This window comes from Phasianus colchicus, chromosome 1 (genome assembly GCF_987193195.1).
Source record: "Phasianus colchicus chromosome 1, bPhaCol1.hap1.1, whole genome shotgun sequence".
NCBI lineage: Eukaryota > Metazoa > Chordata > Aves > Galliformes > Phasianidae > Phasianus > Phasianus colchicus.
In genome coordinates, this window is record NC_143436.1 from 111,647,425 (window position 1) to 111,661,451 (window position 14,027).

General features: G+C 45.8%; 1 long non-coding RNA gene across 1 annotated transcript in view; it reads right to left on the reverse strand.

Moving 5' to 3' along the window:
* LOC149919953 (uncharacterized) overlaps positions 1-14,027 on the reverse strand; it is a 63,509-nt gene that overhangs the window by 19,623 nt on the left and 29,859 nt on the right. The gene's annotated exons all lie outside the window — the stretch shown is intronic.

The window sequence follows — 14,027 nt, forward strand, 5'->3', positions numbered from 1 at the left end:
AGAACAATTGCAAGGGAGAATTGCCCCTGTGGACAGCCTTGCCCCACCAGCACTCCTTCCTACTGCTGTGCCAGGGCAAACCTCTGCAGCAGCAACTCTGTGGGAAGTGGCTTTTGTTACCTTATCCATCCTCCAGGAAAGCCAAAGCAGCATTTTATTGCAGCCATGTGCAGCTGAGGGGATGGCTTTCTGGTGGGAACTGTGAGGAGGATGGGCTCAAACACTGTGCCGCTGCATGCTCGGGGCTTGTAGGAAGGAGAGCGATGGGAATCAATAAACAGAGCAAGAGGATGAACGCATGTGTTCGTGCTCCCTGGAAATCCCCAGGCTGACAGTGCAGCCTGCCTAGGGAAGAGTTAAAAGCAGCGCCTGGAAAGTTTGGCCAGATGACTTCCTGATGGAGTTTATACAAGTATAGCGTGCGCAAGGACGTATGTGCCTACGTGCCACTTCTCCCGGAGCAGCCTGAGCTGAGCAGAGGGAGGAAAGAAAATAATGAAAACACTGCAGATGAGACCAGCCTGAGAATAAGAGCCTGATGAATGTGCAGGGTCTCTTATCACAGCCCTCTCACGACAAACCCACCTGACAAATGTGAATGGTGCCTCTCCTGGCAAACAGCACAAGCACGGGAGCAGAGGGAGTGGGGAGGCCGGAAGGAATGCTGGCACAGGGTATTCACAGCACCCCACACCAGCTGCCAGTTGTTCAGCTCTCAGGACAGCCACAGCAGTCGGGGAGACCATGCGCTCATTTGCAGTTGCTCGGATGCCAAGACGATGCAGGGGTGGTGGTAGGGTGGTGCCAGGATGATGCCAAGGAGATGTGGGGGTGATGCCTGTGGGTGCAGTCTGGACATGTGATATTATTCAGGTACATACGCGGGAGTTGGTGTCATACAACACAGCCTGAATCAGTAAAACACTGATACTGGATTGTTAGCATGGATTGTACAAACCCATGCAGGACATTGGTACTCAGCCTGTCCTCTTTTCTCCCACAGCTGTGCACGTGCCACCTACATGACAAACCCTCAGGATTACCTTGGTACTTCCATATGCAACTCCTGAGGCAGAGCTCTGATAGCCTGAGCTGCTAACCATGAGGGAGAAGGTCTTGCATCTGCACAGAGCCTTTATTCTTCCCACTACAGTTCCTTCCAGGGAAGAGTTTTCTGAGATTTCTGGAAATGGCTTCAGTCTCCTTGTAGCTGGCTACCTTACACCTCTTTCAGCCTGGGCTGCTCCTGGTACTGCCTGTGGCAGCAGGAATTAGCTGTCTCAGCCAATAGTAGTTCATGCAGTGACTTATGACACATACTTTGTAGCTCCGTACTCCAACTTTCGTTTAGAGTTAAGACTTCAATACTGCAGCTCTGTGGAAGAGGAGGTCTCATCTAAGGTATCTCAGCACAAGTATTAGGGCAGCACAAAGCTGACCCAGGATCCAAGGTGACTTTTGGTCAGGAGAGCCTCACTTGCCTCAAGACTGAGTCTGCATTGCGGTGAGCTGCATGGCAGCCTTCACCACCTCCCAGAAAAAAGGAGCAAGGGGTTAGGGACAAACCAAGGACTATGTGCAATGGCCTGGTTGATGAACTGGCCTGTTCTAGGCAGGTCAGCGAGAAGGCAAGCTCTGAATTTTGCAGTAGATCAACCTTACTCTTAATTATGTCATTCCTCTTGAGCATGTCATTTCTCCTGCTTCAGAGCAGGGTGAGAGGGCACAGTCTATGAAAAGATTAAGCGTCAGTCCCTTTAAGGATGCTTAGTCAGTGAACTCATGCTTCTCTGCTTCTCATTACATACTTTCAACCTGCTGTCATTCAACAATCTTGTGGAAGGGTTTACAAGTTTGTGCTGTCTCAGAAATGTTTGCTTGTTCGTTGCAGCTTTACCTGGAGGTGATGCTTTGTGCAGAGTGAATCTCTCACTGATACTACAGCTAATTGCATCAGGAGGTCCAAGGGAAGGTTTGCTACTATTGCAAAGCTAGCCTGCTATCCCACAGTCAAGACAAGCTAGTGACAGACTCAGTGTTATCACCAATAACTAACAAGCTGCAGATATAGTTTAAACAATGACAAGAGGCACAAATTTAAAAAAGAAAACAACAAAACACAATTCCCTTCCCAAGTGCTGTGCTTACAAAGGAAAGAAAAACGTGTAAATAGTAGAAATTCACTATCTAAGACATCAATTTCTTTCAGATCACAGTGCTATCACTGAATTCTATTATTTGAGCATCTAGATTCTGGAAGTCATGCTATTTTATTTGTACACCTCCCTCTTGTGTTTTTTTTATTGGGCCCATGAATTTATTATCTTTGACTAAAGTAATTACAAATCCTAAATTCTTGACTTCACTTTTCTGGAAGGCATTTTAACTTACTCTCTCTGTTTTCTGGATATTCCCATCTATCAACCTTCTATCAAAGATACTGTCATGTCCATCTTGTTTATCTATCACCTCTCAAACAAACTGGTTTTTGTTACAGTCCAAAGTGCAGGTAAGAGAATTAAGAGGAAGAAACGTTGCTGCTCTGCACAAAGCTTGCTGAGAATGTGAAGCCAAGGAGATAATTCTTGCTGCAGCAGCAGATTCAGAACTATTTTTTGACCTCTTTGTATTTCCTTCTCTCTACAGGCTAGCACAGACTCAAATCAGGATAAGCAGGACTAAGGTGAAGTGGGATACTGGAAAATAAGTGATTTCACCTTAATACAGGAATTTCACACCAAATTGCTTCTGACTTGATCTGAGGTATTAAAAAACAGAGCTGCTTACCCGTGTGATAAGTCAGTTGGCATCAGGCACTCAGACTGCACTGTGCAATAACAAGTGGTGTCCCTGCCCCAGGCTTCTGCCGAGGCACAGTATGGGAACACAGAGCGTGGCTCAGACCTGTAGCCCAGCCACCACAGCAGTGGCCCTGTTTGAGTGGGAAGGATGGGCAGCCCCAAACACTGCAGGAATTCAGACCAGATTTATTGCTATGAATCCAATTAATCATTCCTAAGAAACAAGCTCCCTTTTCAAAGAGAAAAGTGACTTCAGGTCAAATGCTTTCATCCAAAGAAACATAAAATAAAGAATAGCTCAAGTTGGATGGCATCCTGTGTGGTTTACCGGCAGTCTCTTGGTCTGGGAGAGGGATGCAACTTCCGCACAGTTCAAAGGCCAGCAAGCACTGTCACCACACCACATGGTCATGAATCGACACCAGGTCACATTACATGGGAGCATGCCAGACAAAAAAGGTCATACCCTCCATACCAGCTTGCCGCAGTGACAGAGTAGGTTTCTCTACATGGCACTGTGTCTGCTGTGTTCTGAAAAATGCCTGCCCAGGCTCAGCTGTCCACCACATGGGGCAGATGTCACCTGAGTCCCCTGCAGCAGCTATGTCCCAGCTGGTAATCTCTGTGCAGGCAGCAGGGCTTATTTCTTAGAAAGAGAGGAGGAACGCAATGCTCCGAGTATGGCCGGCCAGCACTGGGTGTTTCACAAATGCCAGACCCAGGTGAACTGCCTGCGGATGGAGAATGGCCACTGACATCCCCTACAGGATTTCTTGTGTACTTCTCCCAGGGACTGGCTCAGTGGCTGTGTCTGGCAATGCCTCCACAGACACAACCAGTCACACTTGTGTCCTTCCTACCTGGTTCAAATGGCTGTATCCTTGCAGGCACCAGCTCTCCATGAGACAAATCCATTAACCCATGGTTTTAGTGGGGGCTAATTTTACATCACTGGATGATGCTTTGCTGTTGGAAGAACATTTGGCAGAGCCCAGGGCTGTCCTTGTCTCCATCATGCTCTGATGAGCAAATTGCCATGTGACTTGCAGACTCAAATGCCTCAGTTTCCCCCTCTGTATCTATAAGGGAGCAGAATTTGAAAAGGCACCTTCCCTTTCTTTATGAAGTTCTTTGATACAGAGATCTAAAGAGCAACATAAGAGCTAACGTTGACCTATACTTTCCTTTACAGCATCCAGACCTATTTAGTGCCTATTTATGGCAACCTGGTCATTAGCACTATAAGAACCAACTCAGAACAAAGAAAGCTTTAAACCACTGAATTGGGGTGTGCCAAGCTGTCAGAACAGCTATTGTACATTACTTTCCTCCTTGCCCTATCAAAAGACAAAAGCTTCATTTGATGATTGAAGACAAAGAGAAACCAGAATAGTGATGGGATCTCCTGCAAAACATGGAACTCCACATTTCCTAAAACCCACATTTGTCCTTTCCAGCTCACTGCTCATTCTCCTTAGACCTCTCCACATGGGGAATAGAGCAGGGCTCTTCCAGTCAGTCCTGGGCTGTTATTCCAGCAATATCAGAAAAGCTTGTGATTTGGGCTTTTTGTCATTGTTGTTGTTGCTCTGTTTTCAGATAAATGGCTGAGCAGGCAGCTGATGTGAGATATGGACAGCCTCTTTGTCGTGCAGGGAGCTGCTGCCACTTGCTGGCATTCTGTCATGTACAAGTGAGAAGGATTTTTCAGTCTGCATTTCTTCCCTTGGAAGGTTTCAAGGGTGAAAACACCTTGAAAAGATGTGATGACCTTTAAGGTCCCTTCCAACTTAAGACATTCTATGATTCTGTAATGCTATGATCTGCTGCTGAGTCTGGTGGTTTCAGCATCCCTCACAGCTCTCTTAACAGCCTTCTATTGCACATTTCCTTTTCACATTTTCTCCCTGTCCCTGTTCCTGGACCAGGGCTGCTAAGTCCTAGCTCTAGACCAGGAGAAAACAAAATGCTTTTGCTTCACCAAAACCCAGAAATGATGAGAAGTTCCATGGTTAGCCAGATCCTTCAGAACTCTCCCTCTGACCTAAAATCAGGCTGGGCTGGGATATTCACATTCTGGTACAACCAACATATGAGATTGCCTCAGAAAGAAAATAATTATAATCATATTGTGAAAACATAGTGTTCTGGTGATTTTGCACTTTAAAACTTTTTTGGTAGCACCTTGATAGCCCCTAAAAACACAGGCATGACACCCACTGTACATATTCTATGCATATGTTTTGTCAGTACATCACTTTTTGTCTTTCACTCAACTCCACTTCAAAATGTGCATCTGGTCTATGTTGCTTGCAGTGTAGCAAACTAGAATCATAGAATCACAAGGTTGGAAAGGACCTACAAGATCATCTAGTCCAACCGTCCTCTTATCATCATTACTACCCACTAAGTTACCAAACCATAAACCAAGCACCTCATCCAGACGCCTCTTGAACACCACCAGGGATGGTGACTCCACCACCACCCTGGGCAGGCCATTCCAGTGCCTGACCACTCTTTGAGAGAAAAAGTTTTTCTTATATTTAATCTAAATCTCCCCTGATGCAATTGGTGGCCATTTCCTCAGGTCCTAGCTCCAGTCTTGACCAGTCTTAGACATGTACCCATCAATTCTATTTAAAAAATGCTGTGGGAGACATGGGCTTGGTGATGTTTTCCAGTTTGGCTATAATAGAAATGGAAATCCTTCTCAAGCAGGCACCAGATTGAGCTGGTGGTTACAGCAAGGAGGGAAATCTAAATATGCAAGACTGGATCTCACAGAACAAGCATTTTACTTCAGGTGCCAGACCCTGTGCTGTCTTAAAAGATCTCTTCTGGAATGCATGTTTCCTGAGAGAAGAGGCTCAGAGAGATCTTATGGTTGACACAAATAAGCTAGAAGGAGGGGATGAATTTCTTCCAAAAAGTGCACCACAAAGCAGCTGGGGAAAACCCTTCCGCACAGGAAGAGAAGCTGTGCTGTAAAGCATGTAAACTCAAGGAACACTTACACTGAGAAAGTCCTGTTTGTTGACCATTCAGTTAGATGGAGATGAGATAAGACTTAATTAGCGTTGTCCAGTTACACTTTCTAGGTTCAATGCTTGACAGAGAGATAAAAATGACTGCAGAAAGTCACAGGCTTGCTCCAGCAGATGTCAAAGGAAGAGAAAGCAATTCAGCTGCTAACTAAACGGGGCCTTTTTACAAAACAACTCTTACTAGAGAGTTGTTATTGGGTCTGTGCTCACAGCCTTTTTTTCTTGACAGATCAAGCTAACCAACAGATTATAAAGTGTATCACCTTTGGAAAAGCCCTGGAAACAAATGTGCTCCTTTAGGAACTCAAATATCTATTTTCTGTATTAATTTGCAAGTACTTTGCAACATGCTGGATTTGGTCTTATATTCTTGGTAAAATATCAATTCCTTTACCTATATATTAACAGAATACAACTTTGCAAATATCTTAGCAGAGCCTTTGAGGGATAGGTATTAATGGCTGCCCAGTTCATAAAATCTTATCAAAAACTTCCAAGCAGATACTGATGGAACAAATTAACAAATGACAAGGCCTTCTTACCTTCTACCTAGTCCCAAACAGGATGCCATCTTCTGGGTCAGAGCAAGCAACTCCTGTTTTTGTTACACTGACCAATCACATTCCTGATTAACTTGGGATCAAACTCTTTCCCCAGCCCCATTAGGAGTCAAATCTCAGCTGATCCTATCACTATAGACAGCCAAATCTTTTCTGAGGTTAAGTGGCAGCAAAATGGAGAAGAGATGGACTCCCCAAACTTGCAGAAATAGGATTAAATCAGGAAACCAGCAGTAACAGAAAAGTATCTTGAAGGCAGTGTGAAACACCTCAAAATTGTGAGCCAGAGCAGGCAATGTGGAGGTGAGAAAGAGAGCTGGACATATCCAAAGGGAGAAGCAGTCTGTTTTGCCACAAAGAGCATATAGCAAACCACCCTGTCCTGAGGTCAGTGAGGCAAAATTCAGCAGAGAGAAGACAAGCATGAGGAAAGGAGGAGCCAGCTGACATCCAGAGCCTGGTGCTGCTGTCACAACGTCAGCAGAAGCAGGGCCAAAATGATATTAAATCCACAGAAGCATCTTAAAAATAGCACCTTCCTGGCCAAAATGCAACATGGCCGGGGTCAGCTGCAGGCCTGCTCCCAAAACCCATCCAGGCTGACCCTGTGTGGACACATTCCAGCAGACAGAGCAGAGCAGGAGCTGGTTATACCTCACACGCTTTCTTGACTATTTTCCTACAGAAACAGAGCACTCTCTGTGTTCCTGCTCCCTCTTGTCCTGTCTGCCACATATAAAAAGTCAATCTCCATCTTGTTTGTAAACTCCCTCCAAGTACTGGAAGGCCACAATGAGATCTCCCCGCAGCCTTCTCTTCTCCAGGCTGAACAAGCCCAGCTGCCTCAACCTGTCTCCATAGGAGAGGTGCTCCAGCCCTCTGATCACCTTTGGCATGATCAGTCTTCCAGATCCGCTCCAACAGCTCCACTCCTTCTTGTGCTGATTGCCCCCAGCCCAGATGCAGTATTCCAGGTGGGGCCTCATGAGGGCAGAGCACAGGTGGACAATCCTCTCTCCCTGCTGGCCACCATCTTTTGGCCATCTTAAACTTACTATTTATCAAGTGACAGCTCAGGTCAGGTCAGTGCTTGTAGTGGGTTGCTGTCCTGACCCCTAGCCATGCTACCTGGTGGATCTGCACGCACCTGCCTGCCCTTTCCCTGTGGGGCAGGGCCCTTCCATGCCTCCCAAAGTGCAACACCCAGATGAGCGGGAGCCATTTCACAGGAGTGCTCTCCTCCTGCCTTCTGGCTGTTCAGTGCTAACAATCAGCTTGCAGAAAAATAATAGAATAGAAACAGAAAGCTTAACACAACAATCACATGCCTGGTAGCAGACCAAATGCTGACAGAGAAAAAGCCTAAAGTGGCTTGTTAACATACTAAAATAATGTAAATTTTCCCCACTGGCTTATCCATAGATGGCTTTTGCCACAACAGGTCAGAAAAGATTTATTGCCAGGTCTGAAACACAAAGGGTAGGAAATTCTAGCTGGATCCTGCTGGGATGCTGGAGGAAAACACAGTAAGCAGCGGTAAAGTGATGTGCTGGTAGTGAGAATAAGTGTTTTGGGGCTTTTCTCATTGCCGAAACCACTTCTGGTGACTACAGATCTTTCAGTGCAACCTGCAGTATGCATTTGTTTGTTACAGCACCAGCACATCTTGTACCAGTCTGCAGATCCTCGAGAGAGCCTTGAAAAGCAGTAGAAATAGTCTTGCAAGGAAGGCAGGATCAGGGAACGAATATCTCAGCAGTGATCCCTTCCCTGCTCTGGCAACAGCACTAGGAAACTAAGGATCACAATACGGAGAACAAGGATGTTAATTCTGCCTAAATAACAGACTGCATTTCCTCTCCCCGGCTGTTCTGGGGAGCTAATTACACAGATTCTCAAATCAAAGAAATATAAAACAGTCTGCAAATGATTGTAATGTTGATGTGCTGGCAGTCTAAACCATGACATATGGTCCTCCAGTATGCCATTCCAGAGAACAGGCTCACGAGCAATGCTCATTACGCAAAATAATGTCGTAAATAAGAGAAAGAGGCTGATTTTAGAAACGTGCTTGAGGTAGCCCCCCCATTTAGCCCCAGAAGAAGACAGTTGGCATTTTGCAGAGCTGCTGCCAGTCTGGTGACAGGGTCACAAAAGTATGTCTCTTGAGGGGGAAGGAAGGTGAATCACACCCAGCCAGGATCCCTGCCCAGCAGATACCCATACACACAAACTTTGCTAAGTTTTCGGCACCCGTTCTCTCTGAGCACTGTGTGTGTGCCAGACCCATTTCGAGGGCTGGCACATGACTCTGGAAAGCACAGAAATGAACTTCCCTGTGCAAAGGTTAAGGACAGAACTGATTTATTTTCTTCTTCCCTTTGGGGATATGCAATTCAGCTGCTGGACAGCATAGAGCACATCCCCACACCAAGCAGCACTGAGACCAAGGTTTTTGCCTAGAAAAGACAGAGCTTCTCTGTCTCCATCCTCAGCCCAGTGCAGCCAGCCCTCTTCCTCTCCCATCAGGACAGCATGTCACCATTAGAGCAGGGCAGTGGGGAAAAGGCAAGAGAGAGCATGATTAGCTCCTCCTTTGAAGTAATAACTTTGCTACTGGAAGCCTTGGGCAATGGGTTATTTTTACATGTCTAACATCTACCCTGGACACAAGTCATTTCATGTAGGGTTTATTATTCTGGGAAAGAAAAAAGGGGAAAGGGCCATCACATTTGCCTTCTTTATTGCTCACTGAAATCCCACATTCTGGAGTGCCGAAGGCCCCAGATTGCCTTCACCTCACCCTGCCTCTGTTTGGCCTTCAAACAGGCAAATATAATTCCAGTAACTGCATAAAGGAAAGCTCGAAGAGTCCACCGGAGCCTTGTGCCTCTTGGGAAGGAGGCAGCAGATAAACAGGATTAGGGAATTCAGCATAGCTCAACCTGCCAATTTCTGCAAAAAGGAAATGTAGGCAGTGCCTGCAGTCCTGATTCAGAGGAGAAGCCTTTGAAATGCCTGCCAGGCCAAACATGTTAAGATACAAGCTGCTTTTCCTCCATCTCGCAGTGCGCTGCAGGGAACAGCGCTCCTCTGCGGAGCTTACCCTGTGCCCAGTATGGGTCACGGTGCTCAGCCTCCCACCCCAGGAAAGCCTCCTCAGGGACCCCAGCAAGTGGGCCTATTTCTGCACCACTGGCTCCAGCTTCAGCCCTAATTGAAACGGGGAAGTCAGCTGCAAGAGGTTCTCTTGTGGACCACAATGAAAAATTTCATCAAGGAAAGGTTTCCCAGGAAAACCTTCATTTCTTCACCTCTCTCTTTCTTTTTTCTTTTTTTTCTTTCTTTCTTTTTTTTTTTTTTTAATAAAATGAAAATAATTGGAAAGTTTGGCTTTTGACTTTTCTTTGAAGAAGGTATTTGGCTTTTCTGGTGGAAATACCTAGTTTTGAACTATCCATCCCAGAGATAGTTATTGCACAGAGAAAAAGGGACGTGTTCCAACTATCTCTGACACCTGGTTCCTAAGCAGCCGGTGTATTCTACAGTGCTTAGGACTCCCCCATGCAGGAATACAATATTCAGGGACCACTCAAGCATTATGCAACTCTGTCCTCCGAAATCCCACACACCAAGGAGGAGACAACCACAATCATAGAATCGTTAAGGTTGGAAAGACCACTAAGATCAGCAAGTCCAACGGTCAACCCACCACTACCCTGCCCCTCAGTGCTGCATCCCCACATTTCTTGAACACCTGCAGGGACGCTGACTCTATCACCTCCCTGAGCAGCCTGTTCCAATAAATGTCTTTATGCACTGAGAGTAAAGGAGCCACCAATCTCTCTCACAGAAGAGCCACCATTGCCCCCTTTCACTGCTTTTTTTCCAGTGTAATCTCTGTGAGCAGAGCCCTTATAGCCTCCTCAGGCCCAAGGGGAGAACACTAGGAGAAAGGGCAGGAGCACTGGAAAAACAAGTTGCTGCTGCGTCATCAGCTCCGTGGTGGTCAAGCATGGAGTCACCGCATGACTGTGTTGGTAATGCTCTGGATTATCAGTAGCAGACGTGTCTTTCTGGCTCAGTTGGGTATGGTGCCTTAAAGCACAGAGCAGGATTTGCGCAATTCAATGGAGCTGGGGAGAAGAGGGGGAGGAGAAAATCAGTGCAGAAATGCCCCCAGCCTCAGTGCTCCTCTGTGGCAGGCCCATAGGGGTGTTGCAGCAGGGACAAGGATGCTGTTGACAGGAGGGCAACCCTTCCAAGTAAATGCTGCTGGGGATCCCCTCTGGGGCTTAGTGGCACTCTGTGCTGGAAAGGCAGTCTGTCAGGGCTTGTGTGATGCTGGCTTTCCCCAGCTCCAGGCTGGGGTGACCATTCCCATTGTTGCAGGATGGCCTAGCCTGCAGGCTAAGTGCTCCTGCAGGGCTAAGCTAAACCCCAGAAGCCATGAAGACAAAAAAGTGTCTGCACTCACACAACACTTATCTCTCACTGAGTTCAGCTTAAGTAAAAAAACCTAGGATTTTAATCCATCTACACTATTTTAGAATTATTTGTTTGCAGTAAGGATTCAGAAAAGGCTTTGTCAAGGTTGGTCTGGACAGCCTTTTTTTTAATGCTTTCTCTGCTCCTGCACAAATGGCATTCACCACTGGCCAGTTATACTGGCAAAGAATTAAGTAAGGAATCACTTTTGGTTTCCCTGCATCTGATCTGAATTTTCTCTCCTTTACAGTGTGTGATATTTGTTCTCTCCCTCAGGGTACTCTTGTCCTTGGATGAGATTTCTCTGATGTTCTTAAATGCTGTTTGGACAGACTTCCAGTGAGACACAGACAGCTGAAAGCTTGGTTTTTCAGCATGTGAGGTTGGATCATTTGGCACATGTCACACCACTGAGCAGACATGGGGAGAAGCTGCTTCTTGAGTGGTAGTCAGGTTTCCAATGCAGTGCACACCCTCCCAGCTCTTCTGGACCTGGATAGCTTCAGGTAGCCTGCACTTCACAGTGCCCCAAGCTACAGCCACATTGCTCACCTCCATGCCCTTCCAAGTGGTTGTCAGAGACACACCTGCCCCACAGTGTGTTCAGCCAGGCCCTGTCAGCAGTCAGGAGCTGTCAGGAATGATCTGCTGGATCAGCAGAACTTGGTGCATGCATCCCTAGGGAGACCTAGGGATGAAGAAGGATGATGATCACAATGACATGGTTAAATGATGCCCACGGAGATCTTGGCAGCCACCATGACTGCTAGCAGGTCAAGATGTGACCACACTGGTGATTAAGCTGAACTGTATCCTGTGTTGTCCTGTGCACTGATTCAGTTGTATGCTAAATGATCACAAACCTGAAGCTCTACCCAAGATCAAGCCCTTGAAAAGAAACTCAGTTCCCTTTCTTAGACTATCTCTCTCAGGTATATCGTGTATCAAGTTAGATCTATGCAGATATTGCTCAGAACAGGCAAGAAAAGCTGCAAGCGAAGAAAAATTGTCAAATGAATGTTAAAAAAATACCAAATATCCCACAGCAATCCAAACTAATATCTGAACTGCTATAAAAGGCGAAATTAAACAGGTCAGTCTGAAGAGATGTGCCATTTTATGCCAGATAAAGGAGCTAGCTTCTCATCTGCTAGACTGTTTCATCATTTGCTCTTCGAAGAATCTATCTCTCTGCTAGTAATGATGTCAAATAAATCTTCTCTAAAATGTAAAAATGTTTATGATTATACTTACTGACCCGTTTCTTTATTAAATGAGGACAATAAGATGATGCCCTGATATTTACTAATGGGTTACTCCCATCTAACCTTTTCTTATTCGTCCAGATCATCTGTTTTCATTTCATCATACAATAGCTGCCAATAAAATTAAGTCAATTAAATTAAAGGTCTATTATGTTCCTTGATATCAGGCTGAGACCTTTTTTTTTCCCCTCAGTCAATGCTCTGAGAAGATTTCTGATAGGGCAGCTGGGAAATCTGGAGCAGATTCTCATCTGCTGTAAATTGGTTTAGCTTTTTTGAAATCAATAGAGTGGCATCAGCTTACTCCAGATGAGGGCCCCAATCCTTATATGTATGAGGAAGCCTCAAGCCTGCAGATGGAGCAAAAATTTAGATCTGGAATCACCCCTTCATGCAAACTTAAAGACTCGTACACATAGGAAAGTACTAGCAGTTGCATATAACAAGCTCTGTGGTTATGTATAGCATTAGAAGCCAGGTATACTGTGCAGTTACACCATGCTCTCTTCCCTATCTAAATACCCCTATTCCAGTATAAAATATGACCTTTTAGATTTCATTTTAAATGTGAGCTAATCCCAAGAGACATAATTGAAATCAATGTGAGACTCTAATGTCATGTAGTAGTGTCTGCTTGAAGCTGCCTGCTTCGCTACTCTGATATAAAACACTCTACTGCACATTTTTGTTCCACAAGAGACAAGACCTTAATATCTCATTTAAATAAAAAGGCAAACATAAGAGGAATGTTCTACATCCTAACAAAATCCTCAGCTCTAGCTCTGAAATGCTATTCAAATATCTTAAGAACTATTACTAGACTATAAATGGTCTTCATTTACAGACAACCCATTCACTTTCCCACATCTTTGAAAGTGGCTTCTCACTCCTGGGCCAGGCTTCCAGAAATATTTTTGTGGAAATAAATCTGTTTCTTGGAAAACTTCTTTTAGCTAGAACATCCTGAATGAGAAGACTAAGCTTACCATGGGATAAGTGCTTTGTAAAGGACTAAAGATGCTCCTCAGACAGGATGTGTAAGTGAAGGGGCTGAACTGTTATGAATATCCCCTGTGTGATTCACCGGCTGATGTGGTCCCTGGTTCTGTCTCCTCTTTTTGCCTGAAGTGCCTCTGGGGTATATGATCAAAACATGATGGGGAATGTCCTCTCATGTGGTGGGACAGCAGCAGATGCCTCCAGTCAGCCAGCGGGAGATGCTAGGTCACAGCCTGGATCTCTGACCCATCCAAATGAGCGCCTTGGGGCAAATATGTCTCAAAGGAGACGTGCAAATCCACTTATACCTCCTCAGCAGCTGCTAGTTATTTGTAAGCCACAAATGAGACCGGGGTCATGACTTGCTGAAGTCTGGGGTCTTCTGCATGAGGCTGAGCTCTCAGCCACCACAAAGCCTTGGACCACAGCCTCCAGCAACAGATGTGTGGCCTGCTTGGCAGAAACCCTGTGCTGTGGCAATCAAAGTGGGTTGCAGGGATGGGGCAGCTTCTTTTCCATGCATGGGCGAGTGGCATCCACATGAGCTAAAGGCCACGTTTTGGCATGTGGTCAGGGCAAAGAAGAGGAGCTGGCAGAGCTGCTTCCCGCAAGGTGCTGCATTTCAGTCCCATAACCTCTTGGTGGAGTGAATGACACAACTGGGAATGGCCAAGTGGTTTCCTGCAGTCTATTTCCATAAAGTGGGAAGAAGACCTATCTGCCTTTCTACAGCCCTGTGGGGCAAGCTGTGGGTCTTAGAGGCCTACGATATCCCAATTAACCCTTTAGATGGTGTAGAGGAGTGAGCTCACTCAGATGTCCCCAAAAAACATCTTTTTTTTGGAGTTTTAGTGTCTTTTCCCCAGTAAT